The sequence below is a fragment of the Diaphorina citri genome, unplaced genomic scaffold (genome assembly GCF_000475195.1).
Source record: "Diaphorina citri unplaced genomic scaffold, Diaci psyllid genome assembly version 1.1 scaffold13363, whole genome shotgun sequence".
NCBI classification, from domain to species: domain Eukaryota; kingdom Metazoa; phylum Arthropoda; class Insecta; order Hemiptera; family Psyllidae; genus Diaphorina; species Diaphorina citri.
Genome location: NW_007390731.1, coordinates 4,443 through 10,847, shown reverse-complemented (window position 1 = coordinate 10,847; position 6,405 = coordinate 4,443). Strand labels below are relative to the sequence as shown.

The following is a 6,405-nucleotide window of genomic DNA, read 5'->3' as shown; positions in this document are numbered from 1 at the left end:
AAACAAAATAATTTTACAAATCTCAAGAATAGACATGCTTTTTTTAATATCTTAAGAAGATAACACACGGCTGCTACTTAAGAAGGCGTGGGTTCAATCACAGCCCAAGTATAGAACAATACTTTCCGTTTAGGTGCTGGGTCAACACAAGAGCACAAAGTTATCAGAAAGTAACCCGTTAAAATATTTGCAATCGAAAAACGAGTACAATTTTTTGTCAATGCTGTGGGCATCGAACCCGGTACATTCAGCTCACCTTTCTCACGGGCCATGGTGCGTCGTACGACAAATGCGTGGGTAGGACCGATATCCGCAGCTCAGACTTTGCATTGAAATAGAGGAAGCCTCGGGGACAATTCACGTTATGGAAAGGGGCCAGGGTAGATACAGGGCCGTCGATAGTCATCGGGTGGGCCCTTAGCTCCCCCCTGGAGGTTAGGAAGAGCCAGGCGGGGTGAGGCCCACATAGGAACACCCCCTGGTAGCCCGCGATGTTTGAGAAATATCTGAGAACGGAAGATAAAAGGGTTACTTACAATACCTACCTACTTACTTCAAATAAAAATCTGGTGTGAACATCACACGACTTTCCTCATCCTATTGAATGATGCTTATTTTGAGTGTTCTTGTTCTTATAGCCAAACTTTTACAATATCTCTAACCGTTTAGTCGGTATAGCTGAAAACCTCCAAAAAGCGGTCAAAAACGTTTTGAGTTGCATCCTTGTCACATTTGTGAACTACATACCAAATTTCAAGTCTCTAGCTTATATCGTTCTCGAGATATTGTTAAATTACACCAAAAAGCGGTAAAATGCCAACCGTTGCACCGATCTTTACCAAAAGTTTCGTGTCGCATTCTTGTCATATTTGAAAAATACATACCAAATTTTAAGTCTCGAGCTCTTACCGTTCTCGAGATATTTTGTTTACAGGCAGACACACACACACACGGACCAATGGCTGAAACTTTGGATTTAGGCTCTAGGAACCTCAAAACGTATTTTGGCATTAAAAACTGACCATCGAAATTTTGACCCGATTACATTACTTTCCTTCCCATAGGATAAGGAAAGTAAAAAGGATAAGAGTTAGGAAAGGCTCCTATCTCACGGTGTCGGAAGAATGGTAGAGATTGCCCTAGGAAATATTAAATTTCCTTTGTTTAGCTGATTGACCCTAGCGAGAGCTGATTGAGAGGCTGACGAAAAACGCTGACCCCGTCTTAACACGGCAGAAAACGGGAAGATTTATCTATTTATTTTTTGAACCGCTTTTGTTTGATTCTAGGAATATTCTTTTACATCTACGTATGCCAGTATGGGAACAGAAAAATTCCGTTAGAACATTTTGGACCTGGCCGGGAATCGAACCCCAACACCTTCAGATTGAGAGTCAGAGCTAGGCATTTTATTTCTTTATTCTAAACCGATTTTGCATTACTTCTAGGCATATTCTCTTACACCCATGCAAATACGCGAACGGAAAAGTTGAGTTTCCTTAACCTCAAGTTTACCCTTCGGACGTCTGAACGCTTAACGCTTTTGTGACTTCTTTGAGATTTGAACCCAGGACCTTACCTCATCTGACTTATCCTCACGCCTCTAGGCAGACCGGGCTGTTCATTGGCTCGCTTACTCCTATCCGAAACGAACAGGACTTTGAGTTTCTTAAACCTCAACTTAAGTGCGCCCTTAGGATGTCGGAATGCCTGATAGATGAGCAACTCGTGTTGAGTGCGCACTAGAAGGAGAGGCCGGTTACCATGGAGACCTAGAGACACGGTGAGGAGCTCTTGAACTATGGTCTCATCTGAAAAAGAGTGGAAAAGCCCATTAAGTGAGAATCCTTCCCTTAAGGCGGTAAGAGATAATACAATTTAGCGTATATCTATACGATTTTCTCGGCAATACCCATCATAACGTGAAGTTGAATTTTCTCGCCATTTTCACAAAACTACCCATGGCACTGGGCGAATGAGACCGAAAATTACCCATGACGTATGAAATCAACAAGCAAAATGGTGTGGCAGTCAACGTGTTAAGTGACAATCCTGCACTCAAGGCGTAATACACACTAGTAAAACCCGACGTGTTTCACAAAACCCGTAGGTAAGGTTAACACAGACCAGTGCACATTGGATAAATAGAGTTTCATGAAACTCGTTGTGTATCTTATATTATAAGAACGAGATCCATTCACATTTCACACACTGATCGCTCTATCTCTAGAACCACAACACCTAGAAAGCTGAAATTTGGTAGGAATATTCCTTTTATGGTCTAGGTGTGCAATAAGAAAGGATTTTGCAAAAATCTAAACCGATCCTGAGATATGATCAATTTTTGATCGCTAAAATCACCATAAATACACAGAGTGCAGCTGCAGAGACTGCGGGAGAGAAAACTTTTCCTCACTCGCCTAATATTTGAGTTTCGTTTATGTTTTTAGTTTGACAAACTACAAGTTCGGGCCATGCCTTTTCCACAAGTTGGCCATGCCTTCGGGATGAACTAGCGGGGATTCCGGAGCGGAAGCGACGGAATTCAGCTAGTTGACATATATAAAAAACCCGTTTTTCACTAGTGTGCATCGGCTCCTAAAGCCTTGCCAACATCAGTATCAATAGGAAACTGTGCATTTTAAAAAGTGAAATCTTTACAGGCGGAAAAAAGTCGTCCAGCATTGGTAGGACTTGGAACCACCAAATGTACGAGAAAAAATAGGGGGAAGAAGAAATATGCAAGCATAACCTAGGGGTTCTTGGCTCCGTGTCTATTTTTGGTCACAGGTTTGGAATTCCAGTAGGGAAGCGTACCAATTTTACCTTAACTGGTGTTAGTGAGAAGGGTCGGAATTTTTCTTGCCAGTACTTGGTCCGAATGGTCGTACAGGAACCCTTGGGGTCCGTGGTCGCCATATATTTGGTACCAGTTTTGAATTCCAGTAGGGGAAGCGTAGCCCCCCCCAATTACTTACCTGGTGTATTGGTTAGGGGTCGGAATTTTCCTTCTACAGTACTGGTCCGAATGGTCGTAGCAGAACCCTTGGGATCCGTGTCCGTATATTTGGTCACCAGTTTGAATTCCAGTAGGGCAAGCGTACGCAATTACTTAGCCAGGTGTATTGTGTAGAGGGTCGGGAATTTTCTTCAGTACTTCGTCCGAATGGTCGTACAGAACCTTGGGTCCGTGTCCTATACTTTGGTGCTAGGAAAAACGCAGTTTGGAATTCGCAGTAGGGAGTAAGATCGTACCACGATTTCCGTCTTACTCGTGTCAGTATTAGGCCATAGGGTAGCGGGGGTCGGAATTTTTCTGTAACAGTAGCGTAGTCCAACTGAAACGGTCTACAGACAGCGCTTCGGGTCCGGTGTCCTATATTCATGGTACCCAGTTTGATATTCCAGTAGGGATAGGCGTACCAATTACTTACCGTGGTGTATTGTAGACGGCGGATTGTCTTCCCAGCGTACTTGGCCGAATGGTCGTACAGAACCTTGGTTCCGTGTCCTATATTTGGTACCAGTTTCGAATTCCAGTAGTGGCTAGCGTCACCAATACATTACCCTGGTGTATTGGTAGGGTCGGAATTTTTCTTCACTTCTTCCCAGTAGCTCTGTCCGAAAATGGTCGTAGAGAACCTTGCGGTCCGTGTCCTATATTACCAGTGGCTCCCGCAGTTTGAATTCCCAGTAGGGGAAGGTACCAATTACTTACCCAGGTGTATCTGGTAGCCGTCGGAATTTCTTCTCAGTTACTTGGATCCGAATGGTCGTAGACGGAACCTTGGTCCCGTGTCCTATATATTGGTGCTAGGAAACCAGTTGAATTCGAGTAAGGCGAGTAGATTTCCAAGGCTTGCCGTCTATTCGTGCGTCAGTACTAGCCAATAGGAAGGGGGACCCCGAGGCGTTCCTGTAAACTGACGTATACCAACTGAAACAAGCAGGAAGAATAGGAAAGTTGAAACCCGGATTAGGATCGACGAAGTTGTAGAAAAATGGCCCTAGAGGACCTAAGTAACGACAGTCAATATGGAAGTTTTAGAAAAAAACCATTTCGCTTTAGTCCGATATGGTCTTTCTTTTGTTGGAACGGCGAGGGTTTCAATGAAATTAGAGAGGCCCCTCTCTCCTCGCTTCTTTCTATTCCCCTCGGCCTTCCTGCTCTCTCCTCCATTCCCTCGTTTCCTCTATCCTCCTACTCTCTCTCTATCCCTCTCCTCTCTCCCCCCTCTCCTTCTCTCACCCTGCTCATCCTGCTCTTCTCTCTTCTCTCCTTCTCTCCTCTCCTTCTCTCCTCTCTCGTATATATTTTTGTTGTTTTTTTTTTTTTTTTTTTTTGGTGGATTCTCCACCAATGACTTATGAGAGATTTCACCTAAAGCAAACCCGGCAGAATTTTCAATGGTCTAAAAAGGAGCTTTTAAAATGAGCATATAGGAGTTTGCAAAAACTGCCTCCTTTTTGGATAATTAAAAAAATTAAAACTCCTTTTTGAGATTATTTAAAGATACCCCCCACCTCCTTTTGGTGGCTAAAAATCTCCCCCCATTGAGTTAAATCTCTCATTAAGTTATTGGTGGAGAATCCACGCTTTGTGCCCAATTACTCCCTAGCAAGGGTGCACTCGGTGTTTCCGCACCTCCTGGGGGGGAGCGCCCTTCCAAAGTCTCCCCAGCAAATCCCTCCCATTCCCCCCCCATCTCCATACATGCAACTCATACCTCCGTCCCTATATACCCCTCCCCCTCCCCCTTCCCCCTGCCTTTTCTCCGTCTCTCTCGGCACCAGCAGGTTCCTTCCTTGGTCCCCGGGAGAGAGGGACCAAAGAAACAGAGAGCTCGTGTCGCGATGAAAGGGAAGATGGGGGGTATTGTCTTGAAAAGGCTTGGTGAAGGGGAACAGAAGAGGGGGGGCGGCACGGTGAGTAACGAACCTTGACCTGAGGGGCAGGGGGGGAGAGAAAGTAACGAGATTAGAAAAACAGCTAATTCAATGTTCAGTTTAGCAATAAAATGCATAGATGGTAGGTTAGTACATATAGGGTTTTACTTCTTTTTTTTGAAAAAAAAAGTGTGTTTTTTACACCGGCGGCGGCGGTCTTTTTACAATAAAAACAACTGCTACACGCCCGACTCCTTGGGTCTTGTGGTCGTAGCAAATGCCCAATCCGTAGTACGAGAATGAGAAATATTTCTTCCTAATTTTTAATGTGCTGGGTTCAACACGAAGAAACACTAGAGAATTAAAATCTTATTGGAAATATTGCCAATCGAAACGAGTACAATTTTGTGTCGACTGGTGGGCATCGAACCCCCAAGATTCCTGCATGGCGTTACCAAAACTGAGGTCTACCCGTGGCCCCAAAAGTTTTCCTCTTAATCATCCTTCTTTAAAAGTTATCTTACTCCTAACATCAACGGACAAAAAGTCACATTAAAAAATTTTCCTTCTGTCACTAACGTCAAATAGACCTGTTTAAGGATCTTTTTTTCCACGAGAAAACGGCACGACCGATTTTTTTTAATGATTATTGTGGTTGTTTAAGAAAGTACTGAGGGTTGACAATAGGCACCTTGAAATGGTTTTTATTTATTCCCATCCTGAAAAATTCAAAATGGCGGCGCTTTCAAATTCAAATGCCTCTTACGTCCCGCTGCACTAATCCCCGTACAAAGGACGGGTCCCACTAAAAATAAATAAATCTGTACCTTGTTTTTTGGTCCTGTACACCAGCATTTACCAGTTTTTTTTTTCCCCCGAACTGGTTGTCAGACCAGAACGCAGATACGGGGGATACTGCCATGGTTGGCGGTCACTTACAACGCTTTCCACTTCCAGGGTTACCGTTGAACTCAGCCTTCTGCTCCTTTGCAAAAGATAACTGCCATCGGCTGTCACCCTGGAAACGGAGATAGTTAAATATAGGTACTTTTTCTATTGATGTTCTTATTTAATGAATTTCCTGGAAGAAGGTGATAATATTTTGAACCGATTTCCTTCCATAACGCAAATTAAAGAAGAGTAAATTAATCCCAGCAAAACAAACCTACGAAAAGTACAAATCCCGAAATCACCTTGAACAAATGTTACCTATGGACCAATTATTCCCGGCAAACACCACCGCCACAGTGCGTGGTGAAATTCCAGAAGCTGTTCCAACTTGTAATTCGGGCCCGTCCTGCAAAAAAAACCATGGTAAAATCATCTTGGCTGAAGAATGAAAGGAAGGCGTGTGTGTCCGCCTCTGCGGATTTGGTTTTTGCCGCGCCTTTGCTCCCCCTACCACAGGTCCACAGTTTTGGTCAATCACTGGTAGTTCAAAACGTAAAGTTGACGATTTTGAGGTTCGAATAAGTTCTTGAAAGAGAAAAGAAAAGGGAAATGCAGCCCTAGTTAATG

The 6,405-nt window shown here is 43.7% G+C and overlaps 1 pseudogene; it reads right to left on the bottom strand.

Annotated features, from left to right (window-relative positions):
• Positions 1-256: 256 nt before the first annotated feature.
• On the bottom strand, positions 257-2,919 carry LOC103522965 (annotated as a pseudogene).
• Between the last annotated feature and the right edge of the window lie 3,486 nt (positions 2,920-6,405).